The 13,627-nt window shown below is 40.5% G+C and overlaps 1 protein-coding gene across 9 annotated transcripts in view; it reads right to left on the bottom strand.

Annotated features, from left to right (window-relative positions):
• Nucleotides 1–13,627, bottom strand: part of tspan9a (tetraspanin 9a) — a 146,104-nt gene that overhangs the window by 71,403 nt on the left and 61,074 nt on the right. The window contains exon 1 of one of the 9 annotated variants that reach the window (XM_020602993.1): nucleotides 11,226–11,335. The exons of the other annotated variants lie outside the window; for them this stretch is intronic. The gene's annotated coding sequence lies outside the window, so the exon portion shown is untranslated. Of the gene's footprint in view, nucleotides 1–11,225; nucleotides 11,336–13,627 lie in introns of those variants that run through there. 9 annotated transcript variants of the gene reach the window in all.

Below are 13,627 nucleotides of genomic sequence, written 5' to 3'. Positions count from 1 at the left end.
CACTGAAAAGACAGCCAATGCAGCAGCTGCAGCCAGACCCGAGCTCCTCCTCCCCACTGCCTGTGTTTTTAATAAATAAGCCCATCATTGTGTTGGCTTTGACTATACATGTTCAGCAATTTCATCCCTGTTGTCAAGGGAATTGAGAGGCCAGAGATGAAACAAACAAAAACCATGTAGTGTCAAGGTAATGGTAGATAAGTAAAGGGGTGTGTGGAGTATCAGGGTTTGGGGGTAGGGGTGCGATATGGAAATTGCTGGCAGGCTCTTTTGCAGGAGGTTTTACTGTCAGTCTGCTAATGACACAGAACCCTGCCATGTTACACATAGCGATATAGCTTCTCACACTGTTTCACTTCGTGGGCTGTAATTTCTTTGATTAATGTTGATATAAATAAACCGACAGCAGGTGATTTATCATATATTTGTGAAAATGAGCCTGAAACGTCAGGTGACAATCATTAGTGATTACTGCATCTGATGTGGGTGGTACCCAGCTGCAGCTTGGTCACACTGTCACTCTGTGTTATTCATCACTTCACTGCCTGCATCCATGTAAGGGGACCCAATAAACTACCAGCGTTCAGGATTTGGAATCATGGCACCACGTGAAGCACAGAAAGGGGATAGTGGCTTTAAGATGCTGAGCGCTCTCTGATGCAAAGCCAGGGTCATACACTGAATAGCTCCGCTGATTCACACACCAAGCTGACAAGATATTATAGAGCTTTGATTTTAAATTTATCTAGCTCCACAAATAGCTACATGTCCATGTAATCAGAGAACAAAGGCTAAATGCTACAGGATCCTCAAGGTAGAGACTGTGAGAAAGAGAAGTGTTAATATATCACAGGATAATTACTGCCTAGTCAGACTGTGTCTGTCTGTGTGTGCTAGAACTCAACTGTACCTTCAATAGACCTTAACAATTGAAATAACTAATATAATTGCTCTTACTTGAAGCAGAGAATCAACTTTGTCTCTGGTACTGTCTAGCTAAAACAAGCCTACCAGCAGTCTGCACATTGTTCTGCTGTGGTAATGGTCTTCTGTTAGCTGAGTGTCTGTGATGGCTCAGCCTCCAGACAGATGGAGGGAGAGTTTCAACTGAATGGTCTTAAGAGAGTAAATCCAGTAATACCCAATTGACATAGACAACCTAATCTAACCCTCTTTCATTTCACCAGAGTAAAAATCAGCCTTGAGCAAGGAAAGGGTAGAATGCACAAAAACGATTACAAATCGAGTTTCAGCGCTTGCTTAAGGTTGCACACAATCCAAAGTAGGATGTTTAAAAAAAATGACAATATTACAAATCTTCCCCACTTTCCAAGAAATAATAAAAGGTTTTTCATCTTAAACATTCAATTTCCGTGGGTGTACCTTTTAAAAGCCTTTATTAAAGAATAAGGCCGGCCATTTTTTATATTAACTGTATTTTCAGCAATCCCCACACAAAGACTAAAACTGAAAGAATTGCCTGTGCATACAGCTAAAGAGCTAAAGAGCATGCCTTTCCTTGTATTTTGACTTATTTTCACTTTAAAATATCATCTTAGATGTGATCTAAAGCTCCAAAAAATGAGGTGTATGTATGTATGTTCTATTATTTCTATGCAGAAGCAACTCAGTTTATACATGTCTCGCAAACTCTCGCTCGTGAGACTTTTTTCTAACAAAATTAAGTATTACGTGATAGTTTAAGCATGTCCTTGAATGGTCATAATCTCCAGGCAGTTTTGCAGTCAGGTGAGCTTGCCTGACATCCACCGGTGCCCCTACTATATTGGGAAAAAGTTATATTGCCTTGTTTGTTATGTACATTTTCAATAAAGCTCGTTAAAAAAAAAGTCATTGTAAAAGCTGAATTTTTTGACTGCGCCCAGTTTTGTGGATATTTTCCCTCCTGCTGCTGCACTGAAACCAGAAGATGTGGAGAAAAACACAGGGCCTGAGGTTACTACTGCATGTCCAGGAATGTTTCTGTACAGGGACTCGCTGTCTTACCTGGCCGGGCCTAACCTACAAGCAGCCGGCATGTGAAGCAGCCTGGGGCAATGAATGATCAGTTCATCTCTGCTGGATTCCTCTGGAGGACAGTACGCGTTTATTTTGACTGCTTGAGGCCAGTGTGTCTGCAGCATGTGATGTGATGTGGGTTAAGGAGCAGATTCTAATGATCCAGGATGTTATTGTCTAGAATGTATGTGGTCGTGTGGGGGAAGATGCAGTGGCCACCTGTTGGATTTACCAACCTTGGAGCTACTTGAAAGCGATTGATGTTTCCACTACTCAGTGGGACTTAACAATAAGTTTAAAAGAAACATACGTCTGTTAATACTTTGTTTCTGTATAAAATTGTTGTAAGGCTGGAGAAGTTACTATTTTTGCATTAGTTAAAATATTTCTCAATTACCCGCTTTGTATAGTGTTACACATTATTTTTCATTAGTACATACATAATTGTTTACGTACTGTATCTATGGAGGAAAAATTCAAATTAATTAATGCCATTGTGGTTTGTTGCACTGTCCACATGCGACAACACCAGCAACAGGAGTTCTGTGCGTTCATGAAGTGTCCTCTTGTTTTTCAAAGGTCAAAGGTCAAAGTGGTTATTTAGGAAGAGGCTCTTGGGTTTTATCATTCTGAAATAATTACAGACTATTTGGAGTTATGAGGGGTGCAAAGCTAATCTAGAAGTACCCAAGATTAAATGGCTTAGCTTGTTTGTCTGTGAGACAGACCTCCGTTGTTCAAAAATTATTAAAAACACATCAGTGAAACACACCACTGCCCTGGATGACACATTTTTTCATTACAAAACGCCAGACTCAACTATGCTGCACAAGTCAAAGTGTAGTGTGCATATGCATGATCCTGCGCAAGATCTCTGCTTTGTTTACATTCTGCTAGCTCCTCACTCTTAGTTCTGGGGTTTGCTAATGAAGAAACGTTACCCAGTGCAATGGTGTGTTTCACTGATGTGCTTTTAATCGTTTTTGAACAACAACACTGGTCTGACACAGACAAATATGTTGATCCAGAACTGGCAAACTGACTGACATCTTGACCAGCTACATCACTGTCGGGTATGGCAGCACTACTGCTATGGACCACAAGCACCTGCAGAGAGTGGTAAAGACTGCGGAGAAGATCACCAGGACTCCACTACCCTCTCTGCAGAGCATTTACCACCGCAGGGTGCGTAGGAAAGCTGCCTCCATCCTCAAAGACCCCACCCAACCCCAGCATGGACTGTCCACCTCCCTACCCTCTGGCCGGAGGTTCAGAAGTGTGAAATCCAGGACCTCCAGACTGAAAAACTCTTTATTTCCCTCTGCCATCAGACTCCTAACCAGCTGAGGAGTTTATTACCAGGAAATACATCATGTACTGTCGAACTGTAATGTTTTCATTCTCAGTTTGCACATCCATAATTGCACATTGACTGTTGACTGCTGCACATGCTGCTCCCATGCAGCATACAGTGCCTTGCGAAAGTATTTGGCCCCCTTGAACTTTGCGACCTTTTGCCACATTTCAGGCTTCAAACATAAAGATATAAATCTGTAATTTTTTGTGAAGAATCAACAACAAGTGGGACACAATCATGAAGTGGAACGAAATTTATTGGATATTTCAAACTTTTTTAACAAATAAAAAACTGAAAAATTGGGCGTGCAAAATTATTCAGCCCCCTTAAGTTAATACTTTGTAGCGCCACCTTTTGCTGCGATTACAGCTGTAAATCGCTTGGGGTATGTCTCTATCAGTTTTGCACATCAAGAGACTTAAATTTTGCCCATTCCTCCTTGCAAAACAGCTCGAGCTCAGTGAGGTTGGATGAAGAGCATTTGTGAACAGCAGTTTTCAGTTCTTTCCACAGATTCTCGAGTGGATTCAGGTCTGGACTTTGACTTGGCCATTCTAACACCTGGATATGTTTAGTTTTGAACCATTCCATTGTAGATTTTGCTTTATGTTTTGGATCATTGTCTTGTTGGAAGACAAAGCTCCGTCCCAGTCTCAGGTCTTTTGCAGACTCCATCAGGTTTCCTTCCAGAATGGTCCTGTATTTGGCTCCATCCATCTTCCCATCAATTTTAACCACCTTCCCTGTCCCTGCTGAAGAAAAGCAGGCCCAAACCACGATGCTGCCACCACCATGTTTGACAATGGGGATGGTGTGTTCAGGGTGATGAGCTGTGTTGCTTTTACGCCAAACATAACGTTTTGCAGTGTTGCCAAAAAGTTCGATTTTGGTTTCATCTGACCAGAGCACCTTCTTCCACATGTTTGGTGTGTCTCCCAGGTGGCTTGTGGCAAACTTTAAACGACACTTTTTATGGATATCTTTAAGAAATGGCTTTCTTCTTGCCACTCTTCCATAAAGGCCAGATTTGTGCAGTATACGACTGATTGTTGTCCTATGGACAGAGTCTCCCACCTCAGCTGTAGATCTCTGCAGTTCATCCAGAGTGATCATGGGCCTCTTGGCTGCATCTCTGATCAGTCTTCTCCTTGTATGAGCTGAAAGTTTAGAGGGACGGCCAGGTCTTGGTAGATTTGCAGTGGTCTGATACTCCTTCCATTTCAATATTATCGCTTGCACAGTGCTCCTTGGGATGTTTAAAGCTTGGGAAATCTTTTTGTATCCAAATCCGGCTTTAAACTTCTCCACAACAGTATCTCGGACCTGCCTGGTGTGTTCCTTGTTCTTCATGATGCTCTCTGCGCTTTAAACAGACCTCTGAGACTATCACAGTGCAGGTGCATTTATACGGAGACTTGATTACACACAGGTGGATTCTATTTATCATCATTAGTCATTTAGGTCAACATTGGATCATTCAGAGATCCTCACTGAACTTCTGGAGAGAGTTTGCTGCACTGAAAGTAAAGGGGCTGAATAATTTTGCACGCCCAATTATTCAGTTTTTTATTTGTTAAAAAAGTTTGAATTATTTATCTACTTTATATTTCATTTGTATTTTGTGGCATTCATGTGGACGGCAAAGTAAGAATTTCATTGTACAGGGAAACACGTTTCCTAACTGTGCATATGACAAACAAACACTTTGACCTTTGATTAACCATGAGTAGAGTCAATTCATTTTCAGTTTTTTTCTCAGTATGGGGAGTGTTGATATAGAAAATGACTGGCCTTATCCTTTAACTCCAAGATTACAGCATGTTTGGTTTGGCCTCCACAAAACCTCAAGTGTCTATAACCCCATTTGCAGCTCCAGAGACAGACCAGTGATCAGTAAAATGTAGCAATTCTACACAATTAAAATCATTCATCAGGAATACAGCTACAGGACCAAAGTCACATGATGAAAACAGCTGCACACAAGCGACAAGCAACAAGGGTTCCCATCAACCCCTTTGGCTACATGTGTCAAAATCCAAGAACATTTAAGCTTTCAGGCCTTTAACTCCAAATTCAATATAATCTATATCAGCACTGCTCTCTCTGACAGTTACACACTTTTATCAGAGATCAGTGTCTTAGCATGCAAGTTACAGATTTCTCAAATATCCTGAAGGACACATCTGAACCACACACAGATCTATCCATCGACTCAGATCAACAGGACTCGGTGCTGCTGCTGCTGCTGCACTGGGTTGAAGGAATAAAGAAAGACAAAGAGACAAAGAAAGACTAAAGAGAAATGGATGTCTGTAGTATGACACAGAGGAGTGAAGTTGAAAAACATGAGGCAGCAGCAGAGCAGACCAGAGCAGAGCCTGGGCTCAGATCATCTCTGATGCTGCATAAATCTGGCAGCTCCTTTAACATATTTATGTTGCAAAGACAGACAGGACATAGGAGATTAGAGTTCAGAGAGTTCAGAGGGAACCAACTGGGATCCCCCCAGAGCTCTTCAGATGATGCTTTACAAAGATGATGGGAAGAAAACACTTAGCCTTGAAACTGTGCCTTTGCACTATGAACGCATAATGAAAACTGGTGTCAGGATTGAGTGGCACACATCATCTCCATTGAAGAAAAGGTAGTACACACACACACCTTACACCTTCTCATGCAGTCATATATTTTCCACATTCCATTCCTGTTTTCTATTGAGTAAATATTGGCTTAACAGTTATTTTGGCAGTGTGTCTCCCTCTCTCCCTTTTGTTCTGGCTAAACTAAATATGGAGGCTGCACTTGATGAATAAGCTCCATAACATGGTGGTTTACTTTAAGAAAAATGATATTATATAAACAAATATATTGTAAAAAGAAATAAAAAAAACAAATGTCTAGACTTTACATTGTGCTCACTTACTTTATCATTTCAAGCCCTGCATAATATATATCAAATACTAATTAATTTACAGCAACTTCTTTTCTTTGTATCATTATTATGTCCTCAGGGTCATTTTACAACTGTTTTCAAAGGCTTACTAGTACTTTTGATAAAAAGTACCCAAACCTTCATAAGTAAAAATGGCAACTTCAATAAAAGGCACACATCAGTGTCATATTTGTTACAGTCTGAGCACTCCGATGTTTGTGCTGGTTTACTTCTGTAACTCTACCCCTGTCGATTACACGGTGATATCCAGCATTTTAATAACAGCTCAATTCTTTTGAAGAAAACACTGTAACTGCATTATTAAGCCCAAACACAAAAAGCACCCCCCAGCAGAGGAAACACAGGAAGGTTCAGATAGTAGCCTTTGCGCAAGAGAAGAACAAAAGAAGAACAGGGAGGAATAGGGGGAAATAAAAAATGAAACTCACTCAAGTTATAAAGGGTTTTGTATTATGAGCTGAAATGCGCTTTTGATCGAGCGTGTTGTTGGTGCACTTTATCTGTTAAGCCTGGGGAAAAAAATGACAGAGTAGTTCTGTTTGTATGAAAGCTGAGTTTGCTTGAGAGAATGCTTTTTGATACCACAGTATAACATCTGATTGTATCTTCTTGTAGACTTTAGTTCACAGCCATAACTTCAGAAGTTCAGTTTGGTAGATTTTATTTTTCAATGAATACTTGTTTCTAATGGTTCTTGTCTTTTTTCTGTTCCGATCTGGTCACTTAAAATAATCTTTCACCATTAATTCTGACGTTTTATAAACTGCACAACTAATTAGTATTTTAATCAAAGCGTAATTGATAGATTTATTTATCATGAAATCATTAAATGCAGCCCTACACATCTATGGATTTAATTTTAGCCAAAATGTCACTGGATGAAAGACCACCGTAGACATCACTGTAGGAAGGATAATTACACACTGACACAGGAGATGAAGGAGCGCTTGTTGTTCTGCTACTATGGTGCAGAATGTGTTAAATCTTTACTCGTCCACTGATGGTTTGTAGTTCTGATCTTTGGTGTTTTGGTCCAGTGTCTGTCATCTCAAAAATTCTGCTTTAGTATAAGAAAAATTCAACCAAGTTAAAAGTTTTCATTCGATCACCTCTCAGGTTCCGACATTTTCTGAAAGGAGAAGGAAAAATTAAAATTTAGGCCCACTTTTTTTTTTTTAAAGCTAACTTCATGAACAGAATCAAGTCTTTCATGTGATAAATGTCTTTGATACTGTGCCACTAAAATTTTCTGATTTGGTTACTGGAATTGAATCATGACAATCACAGCCACAGTCACAAGGTCATCTCACACATAACGACATCTCAAAAAATGAAATGCTGGCTATGAAGCTTAAAACGATGACGGTAAATGAAGGTGTAACTGATGTTCTCTGTGGTACAATAAAGTAATTAAAAAGTGGACTACTGCTGTTTATACATGTAAGATAAAAAGAATGCCTTCTAGATAATTACTATGCAATTTGTTCACAGGATTTACTGCAGTATACCTTTCTTGTGCAATGTGAAACCATATCAGCATATGACATGCAACAGCACACTATCCTGGGGTGAAGGTATGATCCAGGCCTGAGCATAAGGACAGGGTTAAAACTACAAAGGGTTTCCTCTCACACAATATGTTACTGCCAGTCACTCTTAGATCCTGTTAATGTTCATCCAAGCCTGTTGCTGTGGACACAGGCACACCACAGACAACGTGACATGTCCTATATGGACCATATATGTCTGGAACTTAAACTGTAAAAGAAAAAACTGAACAAATCAGACAAACAGGATGTCTTTGCATCAGTTTCTCATGAGAGAAGATGGAGAGGTGAGCTAACAAGCTATTAATTCTGGTGCTTGCCTCATCTCCCAAATCAAATTAAAATCAGGTGTCAATCTGGTTTGATATTTATGGTTCTATCTTGCCCCTTTATGATGCTCTAAATATTATCCTCTGTGAGGAGGCTGGCCAGACAGCTCTGCCATTCGTCAGTCATTCTTGGGTGATATGCAACTCAAATGTCGATAAAGGTGTCTGAAAAGGGAGTTAATTAGGAACTTATAACATCACATGCCCCCAAAGTTCCAGCTGTGATTATATGTGAGGGCATCACATAATGGCACTAAAGCTGGAAAGGAACAAGCACTGATCATCAAAGTCAGATTCTTTAAACACTGACCACAGTAGCACGCTGGTGTTGAATGACCATTTACAAAACTAGACCCTTTTCCAACTCCAGACATATTTCATGTGCTGATGTAAATTCACTAAACAGTTTTTTATTTGTTTATTCATCCTCTCAAGTGGGAAAACCCAGGACAGGGAGATTCTGAGAAAGGAAACAACTGCTGAGAAGCGGAAACAAACGTTAGTGAATCTTGTCAGGGTCTTAGTGAAAGAGCGACAGTTATGGCAAAGCCATAAACCTAAAGACAGAGACAGATGTGCACACATGGCACCCACACAGACACTCACATACAGCACCTATATCAAATGAAATACACATAAAGCCCCAAAGCCCCAGCAGCCACTCCTGCAGCCAAACCTCAATCTAAACTTAATTCTTGCAGACACCTCCATCTGAGCTGTGGGAGAAAAGATAGGACATGAGAGACAGGCAAGCTTTTACAAGTAAAGTTAAGTATACTCCCACTACAGGATACTACATTAGCATTTAGATCAGAACATGTCTCTTGCCATTGAAATGCAACACAGCATCACACAAGTCCAGTTCAATAAAGGGGAATGGGGCAGAGGGGTCAAATGCCTGTGATGTCTGTAGCAGTGTGATATACATTTCCCAGAATAGCCTAACAGATAAATCAGGAGTGACACAGTGATCTGGTAATGTTGATCAAAGGGCTGAGAGTAAGACTAAGTCCACCAGAGCTTTATGTAATATTAAAGAAAGCCATAAGCAACTCAGTTCTCTGCTTGGAGCAAGACACTGAAATCCAGCACTGGTTACTGACTGACCGTCTCTGGATTAATTAAGCTTGACTGATGACAAACTTCAGTACTAGATTTAAGACTATTTTAATACTTTTCAAATACTGTTGAATGGTAGCATTATTCTAAAACCTAAAAAGCAACTATACAGACAAAGACTGATGCACACACACATATACACATACATACATACATACTGTATATATTCAGTATGTTATGATTAAAAGTTATTACATTGTTTTTGTTTTATTCAAATGATGAGTTTGGTCTCAGCAGTGGACTAATATCATTATTAATATTATATTGATTTCCACCTCATCATGTAACCCTTCAGGTGCATATATATGAAGCTGCAAGGTAATATAAACACTCTACTGGGAGGCAGGAAATTAGAATCATGCAATCAAAGGTGTCTGTCACCTCAGCAGTTTTGCCTTGTTCTGGCAGGAACAACACATTGAGTGTCCTGTACAGAGTGTACTTTGGTGTTAGGTGAGAAACACTCGTACTGTAATTAGAAAGCCCATAATGGCACTATTTACTGGCAGGTTATAATAACACAAACTCAAAAAACTTGAGATTTTTTGGATGCACAAAGGAGATGTTCTTCTTCTGTAGTACAGGTTAAAATACAGTTACTGACACCATGAGCCAAGATAGAAAACGGAAGCAGGTGATGGGTCTTTTATGTGCTGTAGGAAGTGAAAGTGAGATGGGATAAAGAGGATGCAGCTAGCGCTGCTTGTCCAAGTCATATGGAAAAAATGGCAACCGCAGTGGAACCGATGCCACTCAGAGCTCGAGTTTCCACAACCTGCAGATGCTGCTGGCACAACATAAAAACTATTTGAGGCTGTGGAGGAACAAGTATATACTGTATAGTGGTCAATCTTTTTTTTGCTCCGGAAGCCCAAAACTCTGTGTGTCAGCTGTGCTCGTGTGGCGCCTCATAAGCAATCTAGCACATACTTAATCCTCCTCCTGTGCTTCAGGGAAGACAGGATATAGGGCATGGTGCAGCGCTTACAGACAAAAATGTCCACTGGGTACTAAAATTGTTGGACAGGGTGAGATGAGACATACAAAAAGGGAGGAAATGGAGGGAGACAAATGGGCCATTAAAGACAATCAGGCATGCAGCAAGTGGTGTTGTCTGAACTTGCGTTGGTCCCAGTGTCCCCTTTATACAGAGTTACAAGATGGTCTCTCCCTGTGTTGTCAGCATGGCTGTGCTGCGGAGGGTGTGACTGGACACTGCCTTTGGCAACCCCCCACCAGCTCAGATCAGTGCATGATCTATGTCTACCCATGTAGCAGGAGTAAAGTGTCAGTCTCTGTGGGAAATAAGGTCAACATCACAGTTTCATCTCTGTTTCTTAACCCCCAAGAGGATGGGAAACAGCTGGCACCACATACAGCACATCATGTCCACATCATGTGAAATGTGTCCAACATAAGCACCAGGCAGTGAGCAGATGAGCATGATCCTTTCTGAAGGAATATTAAAGAAGCTGATGATACAGTGATGAGAGGTCAGCTGGGGTTCATCAATATTTTAGTTTGCTGTTACTGAAATGCAAACATGGGAGGAGCAGGCTGCACAGCTGTGCTGAGATGAAGACGGAGAGAGCTGAAGCTGGACGAGAGGGAGTTCAAGATACATGATGTGAGAGGAAAGATGAAGCATGGATTGGCAAAGTTTCAATCTCTCTACTGTTTGTGCTACAGCTCCCGGTTGAGGATTCAGAGACAGGAATGGATTGTGTACACCACAATAACATCTCATCTTAGTCTTACATAAACCATCTTCCTATTGACATAACTGTATCATAAATCAATATTTCCACATTCACATATAATAAGAAATAGAGAGAGAACTTGGTGGGGAGGAAGAAATGTAAAAAGAAAAAACAAAAAGATCAAAATGTGTATGTGGATACCTGCAGAGAGAAGATGGCCCTCGAATTGAGCTCCACATGGACCAGCTGGGTAGCACCTCCCCACAATATGGCGAGCCCTGACTAGCCCATGTATGGCTGAGTGTGCTTGCCTGTTTGAACTAGAGACACGGGGTCTGGCCCCTGGCGCAGGCACTGTAAATACGGCTGTGGTCATTCATGAGCAGTCACCCTGTCGCTGCCACCCGGAGAGTCAGGGCAACATATCAGCAAAAAGAGAAAGAGGAGAGAAAGAGAGAAGAGGAGAGGCGAGGTAAAGCAGGCAGACTGTGGCAAAATGCCCTGTATCCCTTCACTTTTACAGGAACTGCCCTGCTGCGGATTAATGCCCTCCGCTATGGAAGCAGCTGCCATGTCATTGTATTTGTCAGGCAATCACCAGGTATGAATCGACAACTGCTGATAAAGCTACTAATAAAACTCCACACCACTTTAAAATCACAACACTTGTAAAACTCACGCTGCGCACACCTCTTTCTTCCATAAAATATAAGTTCCTGCTGCACTCGAAGAGGCACAGCGTCGTTGTGATTGCTGCTGTCTAAACACATGAGAATATGATGCAGCAAGGAGCAGAGAACAAACTGGAGCTGATGGATGTTTTATGTAAACACCACACAGCCTCTTCACCTCCATGGCCGGGGGAATGAAAACAGCAGATGTCTACAGGCTGCATAAATGGTGTGGAACAAACCACGTGGAGTCCCTCTCACATCCTGTTAAATACTGAAACACTCTGTCTGATTGTCTTAAAAACATATTGTTACTTGCCAAAACTATATACATCTGTATGTTTCTGTATTGCACAATTTGCAACATAATTCTTTTCATTAACAAAAACAGAACATCTGAAACTACAGTGATGATCTTGTCTCAGACAGATGCACAAAACCATACAGCCAAACAAACCAAACCAAAACATACACATACACTACAGTACATATAGTCGTACAGCCCAGTGAAATCCTACACGGGGCTTTAGGTTTGATTTGATTTGATTTATTCTTTCAAGCATGTAAAGACAGTCGATATGTCAACACACATAATTTTACACATATCCAACAAATGCTAATCCAATATCAATTTGCTTATACCTAGTACATGCTTGAATGGAGTAGGAAGAAGTCAGACTTATCCAGTCCTACCCCATGAATACAGCAGACAAGAAGGATCTAATGGTACTTACTGATCTCTGGTCAGGTTCAGGTGATGAGCCCTTCTCTGCAATTTTACTATTTTTTATGTCTACACTTAAATTATTCCATAGTTTTACCCCACTTATGGAAATACAGAATCTTTTTTTGGTTGTACGTATAGCATGAACTTTTAAATTTAACTGACCCCTTAAATTGTATCCCCCTTCCTCAAGCAGAAAATGGAATTTGTAGCCCTTTAGCAACATGATGCAAACAACATTAACATAACTTAATTTAATGCCAAAGGTAATCAAATACCTTGAATATCTGCAATCTCCTGAAACATGTGTTATGCACACAGGAAAAATAGCATTTGCTTAGCTGACAAATAATCCTAATTAAACTTTGCAGACTACAAGTCTCTCCAGAGTCCGAAGCAAAATTGGGTCTGGCTATTTTTCAGATTTCACCTACTTAAAAATTTCATGCCAATAGCTCCCTGTTCTACACAGTCCCTTTGAGGACCGGTGATTATAAATTAACTTAATATTCTAGCATCCAACGTCATGCTTTGGCAGCATGATACAGGAACAAAATCGCCTGTTGATGATTTAAATGAAAATTATGTTTGTTTCACCACAAATTTATGCAGAGCATGAGTGGGTTTAACATCATTTGCTGCACACATAAATATAGACCACTGTATGTAAATAAGCAGTGGGGAGGAATGTATTTTCTACAAGGAAATAAATGAATATGAATTCTAACAAGATTAGCCATGACCTGCTCCAAAGCCACTGAGAAACGTGAGCTGCTCTGTCATTCAGTCATCAATTTTGCATCACTCACGAGAGCACAAGGTCTCCCTCAGAATGATTTAAGGACAGAAAATAGCTTCCTTCTGACCTATCACCTATGGTAATAAATTTTAGTATTTGCTTCTCCTCCCAAGTGCTGAGGTTATAATCTGCACACATGAAAAAGAAAAGCAGTCACCTTTTAAAGTGCTGAGGTTATAATCTGCACACATCACAAAGAAAATAAGTCACCTTTTCCACATTTCACCCCATTCATTCACATTGTTACTTCTTCAGGACACCTTAATTAGCTGCTTCTTCAGCCAAACCACATGTGATAATGTTGCCTCGCAGACTTAGCCAAGCAAAAGCCAGTAATCTGCAGCTGTTGCAAAAGGTGTGACAGTGGATTTTATATGAAGATTCCATCATTCCCAAAGCACTGCTCTAA

The sequence above is a fragment of the Monopterus albus genome, unplaced genomic scaffold (genome assembly GCF_001952655.1).
Source record: "Monopterus albus unplaced genomic scaffold, M_albus_1.0 scaffold59.1, whole genome shotgun sequence".
Lineage (NCBI taxonomy): Eukaryota > Metazoa > Chordata > Actinopteri > Synbranchiformes > Synbranchidae > Monopterus > Monopterus albus.
The sequence above is the reverse complement of the archived record's forward strand: the minus strand, read 5'-3'. Positions and strand labels throughout refer to the sequence as shown.